The following is a 12,870-nucleotide window of genomic DNA, read 5'->3' as shown; positions in this document are numbered from 1 at the left end:
GGGCTGCGCACCAGGGCGGGCTCAAGATGGCACCCGCGTTCCTTTTTTTTCACTATCTTTCAAAACGGAAATTTTAAAATCTCATTTTTTTTTGCCTTTTTCTGGAAATTAGTGAAGGCAGCGCATCAAAGGTGCGCACCTCGCTGCCCACCACGGTGCGCAACGCCGGTGGGCACCCGGGAGTGCTTCGAAGTGTGCTCCAAGGTGCTGCGTGCACGTTGTCGGAGCCCGGTTTGCCCCGGGTGCGCACCTCGCGTGCACCTTCGTCGGGGTGGGCACCTTGGCTGGGTTTGCCCCGGCTGCGCTCCGAAGCGGGGTTATTGGAGCGCCGCCTCTTTTTTTGTCGGAGCGTTTGGTGGGGTTTCTCGCATTGGCTCTTCCGAGGCCCGGTTGCCACCCTGGCGCGCACGAAGTCGGAAGTAGGGTTAATTGCCCGGGTGCGCACCTTTGCCAGGGTGGGCACCTTACCTGGGCTGCGCACCAGGGCGGGCTCAAGATGGCACGCGCGTTCCGTTTTTTTCACTATCTTTCAAAACGGAAATTTTAAAATCTCCTTTTTTTTTTGCCTTTTCTGGAAATTAGTGAAGGCAGCGCATCAAAGGTGCGCACCTCGCTGCCCACCTTGGTGTGCTCTGAGGTGCGCACCCGGGAGCGCTACGAAGTGTGCTCCAAGGTGCGGCGTGCACGTTGTCGGAGCCCGGTTTGCCCCGGGTGCGCACCTCGCCTGCACCTTGGCCGGGGTGGGCACCTTGGCTGGGTTTGCCCAGGGTGCGCTCCGAAGCGGGGTTACTGGAGCGCCCCCTCTTTTTTTGTCAGAGCGTTTGGTGGGGTTTCTCGCATTGGCTCTTCCCAGGCCCGGTTGTTGGGTGCGCTCCCACCCTGGCGCGCGCGAAGTTGGAAGTTGGGTTAATTGCCCGGGCGCGCACCTTCGCCAGGGTGGGCACCTTGGTGCGCACACCTTGGCTGGGCTGCGCACCAGGGCGGGCTCAAGATGGCACCAGCATTCCCTTTTTCTCACTATCTTTCAAAACGGAAATTTTAAAATCTCGTTTTTTTTTTGCCTTTTATGGAAATTAGTGAAGGCATCGCATCAAAGGTGCGCACCTCGCTGCCCACCTTGGTGTGCTCCGAGGTGCCCACCACGGTGCGCAACGCCGGTGCGAACCCGGGAGCGCCCCGATGTGTGCTCCAAGGTGCGGCGTGCACGAAGTCGGACCCCGGTTTGCCCCGGGTGCGCACCTCGCGTGCACCTTGGTGCGCACACCTTGGCTGGGTTGCGCGGCCTGGTGGGCACCATGGTGCGCACCAAGGAGCGCTCCGAAGTGTGCTCCAAGGTGCGGCGTGCACGAAGTCGGAGCCCGGTTTGCCCCGGGTACGCACCTTCGCCGGGGTGGGCACCTCGGCTGGGTTGCGCGCCCTGGTGCGCACCAAGGAGCGCTCCGAAGTGTGCTCCAAGGTGCGGCGTGCACGAAGTCGGAGCCCGGTTTGCCCCGGGTGCGCACCTCGCGTGCACCTTCGGCGGGGTTGCGCGCCCTGGTGGGCACCATGGTGCGCACCAAGGAGCGCTCCGAAGTGTGCTCCAAGGTGCGGCGTGCACGAAGTCGGAGCCCGGTTTGCCCCGGGTGCGCACCTCGCGTGCACCTTCGGCGGGGTTGCGCGCCCTGGTGGGCACCATGGTGCGCACCAAGGAGCGCTCCGAAGTGTGCTCCAAGGTGCGGCGTGCACGAAGTCGGAGCCCGGTTTGCCCCGGGTGCGCACCTCGCGTGCACCTTCGCCGCGGTGGGCACCATGGCGTGCACGAAGTCGGAGCCCGGTTTGCCCCGGGTGCGCACCTCGCGTGCACCTTCGCCGGGGTGGGCACCTCGGCTGGGTTGCGCGCCCTGGTGCGCACCAAGGAGCGCTCCGAAGTGTGCTCCAAGGTGCGGCGTGCACGAAGTCGGAGCCCGGTTTGCCCCGGGTGCGCACCTCGCGTGCACCTTCGCCAGGGTGGGCACCTCGGTGCGCACACCTTCTCAATGTTTTCTTGCCTTTTCTGGAAATTGGTGAAGGCAGCGCATCAAAGGTGCGCACCTCGGTGTGCTCCGAGGTGCGAACCCGAGAGCGCTCCGAGGTGCCCACGAAGTCGAAAGTCGGGTTAATTGCATTGTTTTCCCCGGGTGCGCTCCGAGGTGCGCAACATCGGCGCGCACCAAGGAGGGCTCCGAAGTGTGCTCCAAGGTGCGCACGATGGCGTGCACCTCTGGTGCGCACGATTCGGAGCTCGGTTTGACCGGGGTGCGCACACCTTGGCTGGGTTGCGCACCTTTTGTGCGCTCCAAGGTGCGCACGAAGTCGGAGCTCGGTTTGCCCCGGGTGCGCACCTTCGCCAGGGTGCGCACCTTGATGCGCACGCCTTGGCTGGGCTGCGCACCTTGGTGGGCGCCATGGTGCGCACCTTTCGTGCGCTCCAAGGTGCGCACGAAGTCGGAGCTCGGTTTGCCCCGGGTGCGCACCTTGGTGGGCGCCATGGTGCACTCCGAGGTGCCCAAGATTGGTGCGCACCAAGGAGCGCTCCGAAGTGCGCTCCAAGGTGCGCGCGAAGTCGAAAGTTGGGTTAATTGTCCGGTTTGCCTCGGGTGCGCACCTTGCGTGCACCTTCGCCAGGGTGGGCGCCTTGGTGCGCACACCTTGGCTGGGCTGCGCACACCTTGGCACCCGCGTTTCCTTCATTTTAAATTTTTTTTTTTTACAATCTCTCAAGTGGGAAATTCTATAATCTCAACTTTTTTTGCCTTTTCAGGAAACTTTTGAATGGAGCGCATCATTGGTGCGCTCCGAAGTGTGCTCCAAAGCTCTCTCCAGCTGCGTGCACCTGCCCCGGCCGCGCACCCGGCCCCGCCCAGCTTCGCTCACCTGTCCCGGGCGTCTGGTGCGGAACCTTAGAGTAAGAAACATCACCGTGCACCTTGGCCAACGTGCGCGACTCGACCGAGCGCGCACTGGCCGAGGTGCACACCGATTTCACCTGGGTGCGCGCGCAGCACCTCGGGCGCACCGGGGTGCGCGCACAACGCCCGGGTTGCACCGTGGCCTGTGTGCTCGGGGCGCCTCGGGTGCGCGCTCGGTGTCGCCCCCGCGCGCGCGGTAGTGCGGGCAGCGCACCCCGGCCCGGCCCGGCCCCAACGAGAACGCAAACGGGCAAAAGGTTTATTCAAATAGCATTGCGATGCCCGGCGAAAAACTAAAAAAGGGTGCAACACCGGGACTTCCCGGGAGGTCACCCATCCCAGTACTACTTCGGCCCAAGCGCGCTTAACTGCGGAGTTCTGATGGGATCCGGTGCACTAACGCTGGTATGATCGCACCCGTTATGAGCTTGTCGCAGTGTGTACTTAGCAAACCGCGACCCACGTGCGAATCCACCCCGGCCACCCACCCCCGTCGAGGTGCACACCCTCCCTCGCGAAGTGCGCCCCGTTCGCCAAGTGTGAGCCCTGCCCGGGTGCGCGCACCTTGCTAGGGCGTCGGGTGTGCACCCGGCCCGGCCTACGTGCGTGCACCTGGAGGGGGCGTCGTGTGCGTGCAGTGTCCCGTCTGCAACGCGGTGCCCACACACCACCTCGGGCGCAACGACCTGCGCTCACATGTGGGCCGAGTGCACCTTGGTGCATGTTCGGGGCGCCTCGGGTGCACGCTCGATCTTGCCCCGGTGCACCAAGGCGCTCGGTTTGCCCCGGGTGCGCACTTGGTGCAAGGTGGGCACCCAAAATAGGGATCAAGCACCAAAACACAAGTTTCGGGATGCAAAATGGGACCCAAGGACCACAAATGCGTTCCAAGACCCATGATGGGTCCACGAGAACAAAAATGTGTTCCGAGACTTAATAAACAAATATTGGGTTTTAGGAGAAGAAACATGCTCTGATGCCCAAAACGAGAATCGACCCCGAAAAGGCCACAGGCCAAAAGTGGGATGCGAGACAAAAAAAAATGGGACCCGAGGACCAAAATTGGGTTCCCAGGTCGAAGACAGGGCAACCGGACAAGAAACGACCTCTAAGGCTCGAAATGAGTCCCGACGACTAAAACTTGACAAGAAGCACCCATCAGGCACCCAACTCGACACCCATGGGATGCCGACCCACCCGGGCTTCCACCTAGCACACCTTGGCACCCACCCACCCTCGCACCCAACCTCGCACCCAACTTAGCACCTTTGAACCCACATTGGCACTCACCCTGACCCTGGCACCTTGGAACCCACATTGGCACTCACCTTGACCCTGGCACCCACCTTTGCACTCACCTTGGGACCCACCCTGGCTCCCACCTCGGCACCCACCCAGACACCCACCTTGGTTCCTTGGCACCCACCTTGGATCCTTGGCACCCACCCCGACACCCACCTTGGCACGCAACTTGGCTACTTGCCACCCACCTTGGCTCCTTGACGCCCACCCCGACAACCACCCCGTGACCTACCCTGGCTAGGGTTGGTGCACACCCACCCTGGTGCCCACCTTGGCACCCACCCTATGACCCACCTTGGCACGCACCTTAGTACCCACCCCGTTACCCACCCTAGGACCCACCCCGTGACCCACCTTGGCCAGGGTGGGTGCCTTGGTGCGCACAACTTGCCTGGGCTGCACACCAGGGCGGGCTCAAGATGGCACCCGCGTTCCGTTTTTTTCACTATCTTTCAAAACGGAAATTTTAAAATCTCATTTTTTTCTTTTTTTTGCCTTTTCTGGAAATTAGTGAAGGCAGCGCATCAAAGGTGCGCAATGCTGGTGCGAACCCGGGAGCGCTCCGATGTGTGCTCCAAGGTGCGGCGTGCACGAAGTCCGAGCCCGGTTTGCCCCGGGTGCGCACCTCGCGTGCACCTTCGCCGGGGTGAGCACCTTGGCTGGGTTGCGCGCCCTGGTGCGTACCAAGGAGCGCTCTGAAGTGTGCTCCAAGGTGCGGCGTGCACGAAGTCGGAGCCCGGTTTGCCCCGGGTGTGCACCTCGGGTGCGCACCTCGCGTGCACCTTCGCTGCGGTGGGCACCTTGGCTGGGTTGCGCGCCTTGGTGGGCACCATGCAGTGCACGAAGTCGGAGCCCGGTTTGCCCCGGGCGCGCACCTCCGCCAGGGTGGGCACCTTGGTGCGCACAACTTGCCTGGGCTGCGCATCAGGAAGGGCTCAAGATGGCACCCGCGTTCCGTTTTTTTCACTATCTTTCAGAACGGAAATTTTAAAATATCGTTTTTTTTTGCCTTTTCTGGAAATTAGTGAAGGCAGCGCATCAAAGGTGCGCAACGCTGGTGCGAACCTGGGAGCGCTCCGATGTGTGCTCCAAGGTGCGGCGTGCACGAAGTCGGAGCCCGGTTTGCCTCGGGTGCGCCCTGGTGGGCACCATGGTGCGCACCAAGGAGCGCTCCGAAGTGTGCTCCAAGGTGCGGCCTGCACGAAGTCGGAGCCCGGTTTGCCCCGGGTGTGCACCTCGGGTGGGCACCTTGGTGCGCATGCCTTGCCTGGGCTGCGCACCAGGGCGGGCTCAAGATGGCACCCGCGTTCCTTTTTTTTCACTATCTTTCAAAACGGAAATTTTAAAATCTCATTTTTTTTTGCCTTTTTCTGGAAATTAGTGAAGGCAGCGCATCAAAGGTGCGCACCTCGCTGCCCACCACGGTGCGCAACGCCGGTGGGCACCCGGGAGTGCTTCGAAGTGTGCTCCAAGGTGCTGCGTGCACGTTGTCGGAGCCCGGTTTGCCCCGGGTGCGCACCTCGCGTGCACCTTCGTCGGGGTGGGCACCTTGGCTTGGTTTGCCCCGGCTGCGCTCCGAAGCGGGGTTATTGGAGCGCCGCCTCTTTTTTTGTCGGAGCGTTTGGTGGGGTTTCTCGCATTGGCTCTTCCGAGGCCCGGTTGCCACCCTGGCGCGCACGAAGTCGGAAGTAGGGTTAATTGCCCGGGTGCGCACCTTTGCCAGGGTGGCACCTTACCTGGGCTGCGCACCAGGGCGGGCTCAAGATGGCACGCGCGTTCCGTTTTTTTCACTATCTTTCAAAACGGAAATTTTAAAATCTCCTTTTTTTTTTGCCTTTTCTGGAAATTAGTGAAGGCAGCGCATCAAAGGTGCGCACCTCGCTGCCCACCTTGGTGTGCTCTGAGGTGCGCACCCGGGAGCGCTACGAAGTGTGCTCCAAGGTGCGGCGTGCACGTTGTCGGAGCCCGGTTTGCCCCGGGTGCGCACCTCGCCTGCACCTTGGCCGGGGTGGGCACCTTGGCTGGGTTTGCCCAGGGTGCGCTCCGAAGCGGGGTTACTGGAGCGCCCCCTCTTTTTTTGTCAGAGAGTTTGGTGGGGTTTCTCGCATTGGCTCTTCCCAGGCCCGGTTGTTGGGTGCGCTCCCACCCTGGCGCGCGCGAAGTTGGAAGTTGGGTTAATTGCCCGGGCGCGCACCTTCGCCAGGGTGGGCACCTTGGTGCGCAAACCTTGGCTGGGCTGCGCACCAGGGCGGGCTCAAGATGGCACCAGCATTCCCTTTTTCTCACTATCTTTCAAAACGGAAATTTTAAAATCTCGTTTTTTTTTTGCCTTTTATGGAAATTAGTGAAGGCATCGCATCAAAGGTGCGCACCTCGCTGCCCACCTTGGTGTGCTCCGAGGTGCCCACCACGGTGCGCAACGCCGGTGCGAACCCGGGAGCGCCCCGATGTGTGCTCCAAGGTGCGGCGTGCACGAAGTCGGACCCCGGTTTGCCCCGGGTGCGCACCTCGCGTGCACCTTGGTGCGCACACCTTGGCTGGGTTGCGCGGCCTGGTGGGCACCATGGTGCGCACCAAGGAGCGCTCCGAAGTGTGCTCCAAGGTGCGGCGTGCACGAAGTCGGAGCCCGGTTTGCCCCGGGTGCGCACCTTCGCCGCGGTGGGCACCATGGCGTGCACGAAGTCGGAGCCCGGTTTGCCCCGGGTGCGCACCTCGCGTGCACCTTCGCCGGGGTGGGCACCTCGGCTGGGTTGCGCGCCCTGGTGCGCACCAAGGAGCGCTCTGAAGTGTGCTCCAAGGTGCGGCGTGCACGAAGTCGGAGCCCGGTTTGCCCCGGGTGTGCACCTCGGGTGCGCACCTCGCGTGCACCTTCGCTGCGGTGGGCACCTTGGCTGGGTTGCGCGCCTTGGTGGGCACCATGCAGTGCACGAAGTCGGAGCCCGGATTGCCCCGGGCGCGCACCTCCGCCAGGGTGGGCACCTTGGTGCGCACAACTTGCCTGGGCTGCGCACCAGGAAGGGCTCAAGATGGCACCCGCGTTCCGTTTTTTTCACTATCTTTCAGAACGGAAATTTTAAAATCTCGTTTTTTTTTGCCTTTTCTTGAAATTAGTGAAGGCAGCGCATCAAAGGTGCGCAACGCTGGTGCGAACCTGGGAGCGCTCCGATGTGTGCTCCAAGGTGCGGCGTGCACGAAGTCGGACCCCGGTTTGCCCCGGGTGCGCACCTCGCGTGCACCTTGGTGCGCACACCTTGGCTGGGTTGCGCGCCCTGGTGGGCACCATGGTGCGCACCAAGGAGCGCTCCGAAGTGTGCTCCAAGGTGCGGCGTGCACGAAGTCGGAGCCCGGTTTGCCCCGGGTGCGCACCTCGCGTGCACCTTCGCCGCGGTGGGCACCATGGCGTGCACGAAGTCGGAGCCCGGTTTGCCCCGGGTGCGCACCTCGCGTGCACCTTCGCCGGGGTGGGCACCTTGGTGTGCAGACCTTGGCTGGGTTGCGCGCCCTGGTGGGCACCATGGTGCGCACCAAGGAGCGCTCCGAAGTGTGCTCCAAGGTGCGGCCTGCACGAAGTCGGAGCCCGGTTTGCCCCGGGTGTGCACCTCGGGTGGGCACCTTGGTGCGCATGCCTTGCCTGGGCTGCGCACCAGGGCGGGCTCAAGATGGCACCCGCGTTCCTTTTTTTTCACTATCTTTCAAAACGGAAATTTTAAAATCTCATTTTTTTTTGCCTTTTTCTGGAAATTAGTGAAGGCAGCGCATCAAAGGTGCGCACCTCGCTGCCCACCACGGTGCGCAACGCCGGTGGGCACCCGGGAGTGCTTCGAAGTGTGCTCCAAGGTGCTGCGTGCACGTTGTCGGAGCCCGGTTTGCCCCGGGTGCGCACCTCGCGTGCACCTTCGTCGGGGTGGGCACCTTGGCTGGGTTTGCCCCGGCTGCGCTCCGAAGCGGGGTTATTGGAGCGCCGCCTCTTTTTTTGTCGGAGCGTTTGGTGGGGTTTCTCGCATTGGCTCTTCCGAGGCCCGGTTGCCACCCTGGCGCGCACGAAGTCGGAAGTAGGGTTAATTGCCCGGGTGCGCACCTTTGCCAGGGTGGGCACCTTACCTGGGCTGCGCACCAGGGCGGGCTCAAGATGGCACGCGCGTTCCGTTTTTTTCACTATCTTTCAAAACGGAAATTTTAAAATCTCCTTTTTTTTTTGCCTTTTCTGGAAATTAGTGAAGGCAGCGCATCAAAGGTGCGCACCTCGCTGCCCACCTTGGTGTGCTCTGAGGTGCGCACCCGGGAGCACTACGAAGTGTGCTCCAAGGTGCGGCGTGCACGTTGTCGGAGCCCGGTTTGCCCCGGGTGCGCACCTCGCCTGCACCTTGGCCGGGGTGGGCACCTTGGCTGGGTTTGCCCAGGGTGCGCTCCGAAGCGGGGTTACTGGAGCGCCCCCTCTTTTTTTGTCAGAGCGTTTGGTGGGGTTTCTCGCATTGGCTCTTCCCAGGCCCGGTTGTTGGGTGCGCTCCCACCCTGGCGCGCGCGAAGTTGGAAGTTGGATTAATTGTCCGGGCGCGCACCTTCGCCAGGGTGGGCACCTTGGTGCGCACACCTTGGCTGGGCTGCGCACCAGGGCGGGCTCAAGATGGCACCAGCATTCCCTTTTTCTCACTATCTTTCAAAACGGAAATTTTAAAATCTCGTTTTTTTTTTGCCTTTTATGGAAATTAGTGAAGGCATCGCATCAAAGGTGCGCACCTCGCTGCCCACCTTGGTGTGCTCCGAGGTGCCCACCACGGTGCGCAACGCCGGTGCGAACCCGGGAGCGCCCCGATGTGTGCTCCAAGGTGCGGCGTGCACGAAGTCGGACCCCGGTTTGCCCCGGGTGCGCACCTCGCGTGCACCTTGGTGCGCACACCTTGGCTGGGTTGCGCGGCCTGGTGGGCACCATGGTGCGCACCAAGGAGCGCTCCGAAGTGTGCTCCAAGGTGCGGCGTGCACGAAGTCGGAGCCCGGTTTGCCCCGGGTACGCACCTCGCGTGCACCTTCGCCGGGGTGGGCACCTCGGCTGGGTTGCGCGCCCTGGTGCGCACCAAGGAGCGCTCCGAAGTGTGCTCCAAGGTGCGGCGTGCACGAAGTCGGAGCCCGGTTTGCCCCGGGTGCGCACCTTCGCCGCGGTGCGCACCATGGCGTGCACGAAGTCGGAGCCCGGTTTGCCCCGGGTGCGCACCTCGCGTGCACCTTCGGCGGGGTTGCGCGCCCTGGTGGGCACCATGGTGCGCACCAAGGAGCGCTCCGAAGTGTGCTCCAAGGTGCGGCGTGCACGAAGTCGGAGCCCGGTTTGCCCCGGGTGCGCACCTCGCGTGCACCTTCGGCGGGGTTGCGCGCCCTGGTGGGCACCATGGTGCGCACCAAGGAGCGCTCCGAAGTGTGCTCCAAGGTGCGGCGTGCACGAAGTCGGAGCCCGGTTTGCCCCGGGTGCGCACCTCGCGTGCACCTTCGCCGCGGTGGGCACCATGGCGTGCACGAAGTCGGAGCCCGGTTTGCCCCGGGTGCGCACCTCGCGTGCACCTTCGCCGGGGTGGGCACCTCGGCTGGGTTGCGCGCCCTGGTGCGCACCAAGGAGCGCTCCGAAGTGTGCTCCAAGGTGCGGCGTGCACGAAGTCGGAGCCCGGTTTGCCCCGGGTGCGCACCTCGCGTGCACCTTCGCCAGGGTGGGCACCTCGGTGCGCACACCTTCTCAATGTTTTCTTGCCTTTTCTGGAAATTGGTGAAGGCAGCGCATCAAAGGTGCGCACCTCGGTGTGCTCCGAGGTGCGAACCCGAGAGCGCTCCGAGGTGCCCACGAAGTCGAAAGTCGGGTTAATTGCATTGTTTTCCCCGGGTGCGCTCCGAGGTGCGCAACATCGGCGCGCACCAAGGAGGGCTCCGAAGTGTGCTCCAAGGTGCGCACGATGGCGTGCACCTCTGGTGCGCACGATTCGGAGCTCGGTTTGACCGGGGTGCGCACACCTTGGCTGGGTTGCGCACCTTTTGTGCGCTCCAAGGTGCGCACGAAGTCGGAGCTCGGTTTGCCCCGGGTGCGCACCTTCGCCAGGGTGCGCACCTTGATGCGCACGCCTTGGCTGGGCTGCGCACCTTGGTGGGCGCCATGGTGCGCACCTTTCGTGCGCTCCAAGGTGCGCACGAAGTCGGAGCTCGGTTTGCCCCGGGTGCGCACCTTGGTGGGCGCCATGGTGCACTCCGAGGTGCCCAAGATTGGTGCGCACCAAGGAGCGCTCCGAAGTGCGCTCCAAGGTGCGCGCGAAGTCGAAAGTTGGGTTAATTGTCCGGTTTGCCTCGGGTGCGCACCTTGCGTGCACCTTCGCCAGGGTGGGCGCCTTGGTGCGCACACCTTGGCTGGGCTGCGCACACCTTGGCACCCGCGTTTCCTTCATTTTAAATTTTTTTTTTTTACAATCTCTCAAGTGGGAAATTCTATAATCTCAACTTTTTTTGCCTTTTCAGGAAACTTTTGAATGGAGCGCATCATTGGTGCGCTCCGAAGTGTGCTCCAAAGCTCTCTCCAGCTGCGTGCACCTGCCCCGGCCGCGCACCCGGCCCCGCCCAGCTTCGCTCACCTGTCCCGGGCGTCTGGTGCGGAACCTTAGAGTAAGAAACATCACCGTGCACCTTGGCCAACGTGCGCGACTCGACCGAGCGCGCACTGGCCGAGGTGCACACCGATTTCACCTGGGTGCGCGCGCAGCACCTCGGGCGCACCGGGGTGCGCGCACAACGCCCGGGTTGCACCGTGGCCTGTGTGCTCGGTGCGCCTCGGGTGCGCGCTCGGTGTCGCCCCCCGCGCGCGCGGTAGTGCGGGCAGCGCACCCCGGCCCGGCCCGGCCCCGACGAGAACGCAAACGGGCAAAAGGTTTATTCAAATAGCATTGCGACGCCCGGCGAAAAACTAAAAAAGGGTGCAACACCGGGACTTCCCGGGAGGTCACCCATCCCAGTACTACTCCGGCCCAAGCGCGCTTAACTGCGGAGTTCTGATGGGATCCGGTGCACTAATGCTGGTATGATCGCACCCGTTATGAGCTTGTCGCAGTGTGTACTTAGCAAACCGCGACCCACGTGCGAATCCACCCCGGCCACCCACCCCCGTCGAGGTGCACACCCTCCCTCGCGAAGTGCGCCCCGTTCGCCAAGTGTGAGCCCTGCCCGGGTGCGCGCACCTTGCTAGGGCGTCGGGTGTGCACCCGGCCCGGCCTACGTGCGTGCACCTGGAGGGGGCGTCGTGTGCGTGCAGTGTCCCGTCTGCAACGCGGTGCCCACACACCACCTCGGGCGCAACGACCTGCGCTCACATGTGGGCCGAGTGCACCTTGGTGCATGTTCGGGGCGCCTCGGGTGCACGCTCGATCTTGCCCCGGTGCACCAAGGCGCTCGGTTTGCCCCGGGTGCGCACTTGGTGCAAGGTGGGCACCCAAAATAGGGATCAAGCACCAAAACACAAGTTTCGGGATGCAAAATGGGACCCAAGGACCACAAATGCGTTCCAAGACCCATGATGGGTCCACGAGAACAAAAATGTGTTCCGAGACTTAATAAACAAATATTGGGTTTTAGGAGAAGAAACATGCTCTGATGCCCAAAACGAGAATCGACCCCGAAAAGGCCACAGGCCAAAAGTGGGATGCGAGACAAAAAAAAATGGGACCCGAGGACCAAAATTGGGTTCCCAGGTCGAAGACAGGGCAACCGGACAAGAAACGACCTCTAAGGCTCGAAATGAGTCCCGACGACTAAAACTTGACAAGAAGCACCCATCAGGCACCCAACTCGACACCCATGGGATGCCGACCCACCCGGGCTTCCACCTAGCACACCTTGGCACCCACCCACCCTCGCACCCAACCTCGCACCCAACTTAGCACCTTTGAACCCACATTGGCACTCACCCTGACCCTGGCACCTTGGAACCCACATTGGCACTCACCTTGACCCTGGCACCCACCTTTGCACTCACCTTGGGACCCACCCTGGCTCCCACCTCGGCACCCACCCAGACACCCACCTTGGTTCCTTGGCACCCACCTTGGATCCTTGGCACCCACCCCGACACCCACCTTGGCACGCAACTTGGCTACTTGCCACCCACCTTGGCTCCTTGACGCCCACCCCGACAACCACCCCGTGACCTACCCTGGCTAGGGTTGGTGCACACCCACCCTGGTGCCCACCTTGGCACCCACCCTATGACCCACCTTGGCACGCACCTTAGTACCCACCCCGTTACCCACCCTAGGACCCACCCCGTGACCCACCTTGGCCAGGGTGGGTGCACCCACCCTGGTGCCCACCTTGGCACCCACCCATCCTAGCACCCAGCCTGTGACCGGGCTTGGAACCCAACCTTGCACCCGCACCCGTCTTGGCCAGTGTGGGTGCGCACCCATCCTGGCACCCACGTTGTGACACACCCTTTAACCCACGCACCCTAGCACCCACGTTGGCACCCACCTTGGAACCCAACCTAGCAACTTGGCACCCACCCCGTGACCCACCTTGGCATCCACCATAGCAGTCGCCGACTTGGCACCCACCTCGGCACCCACCTTGACACTTGTGGACCCACCTTGCCACTCACCCTAGCATCGACCCATCCTAGCACCCA

At 62.8% G+C, this 12,870-nt stretch overlaps 2 non-coding genes across 2 annotated transcripts; both read right to left on the bottom strand.

Annotated features, from left to right (window-relative positions):
• Positions 1-3,227: 3,227 nt before the first annotated feature.
• LOC131864435 (5S ribosomal RNA) lies at positions 3,228-3,346 on the bottom strand. Its single transcript, XR_009363242.1, has one exon. It is a non-coding gene; the product is annotated as a 5S ribosomal RNA (ribosomal RNA).
• Positions 3,347-11,164: 7,818 nt separating this feature from the next.
• On the bottom strand, positions 11,165-11,283 carry LOC131864426 (5S ribosomal RNA). The gene has a single exon (XR_009363233.1). It is a non-coding gene; the product is annotated as a 5S ribosomal RNA (ribosomal RNA).
• Positions 11,284-12,870: the final 1,587 nt, after the last annotated feature.

Source organism: Cryptomeria japonica, unplaced genomic scaffold, assembly GCF_030272615.1.
Source record: "Cryptomeria japonica unplaced genomic scaffold, Sugi_1.0 HiC_scaffold_85, whole genome shotgun sequence".
Classification (NCBI taxonomy): Eukaryota; Viridiplantae; Streptophyta; class Pinopsida; order Cupressales; family Cupressaceae; genus Cryptomeria; species Cryptomeria japonica.
Note: the sequence above shows the minus strand (reverse complement) of the source record. Positions and strands in the feature narration are given on the sequence as shown.